The following is a 517-nucleotide window of genomic DNA, read 5'->3' as shown; positions in this document are numbered from 1 at the left end:
GGGACCTGAAGGATTTTTTTTCTGAACAACAGCAGGCAGTTTAACTGTTTAGCACTCATGAACATATATCACTAAACAAAAAACACATCTGTGGATCATTCAGGTAACAACACAGTATTAAGAATCAAGTGTATGTAAACTTCTGAACAAATCATTTTTTATAAACTATTATTTTCTCTTTCAGACAATATGTAAATGTCTTTTATGTGAAATATCTTAAGTCAGAACTAAATAAAAAAAATATGCACTTTTTATATGATCCCTTTTATTTTGCTAAAATAATTAATGTTTTGCAGATTCTGCAAGTTGTGTGTAAACCTTTGACTTCAACTGTATATAGATAAACAAGCTGTTTTGTACAGCTAAAAATAGCTAGAAGTGGATGAGACCGGAAGCCTCACAGATAAAATTTACAAATTGCTGTGACAGCTGTTACAGGAAGGTGGATAGGTGAACTGACAAGAAGGGAATGATGACCTGAAAGAGCACCTAAAATATACCAGATGAATCATCCTTG

Source organism: Garra rufa, chromosome 16 (assembly GCF_049309525.1).
Source record: "Garra rufa chromosome 16, GarRuf1.0, whole genome shotgun sequence".
Classification (NCBI taxonomy): domain Eukaryota; kingdom Metazoa; phylum Chordata; class Actinopteri; order Cypriniformes; family Cyprinidae; genus Garra; species Garra rufa.
Note: the sequence above shows the minus strand (reverse complement) of the source record.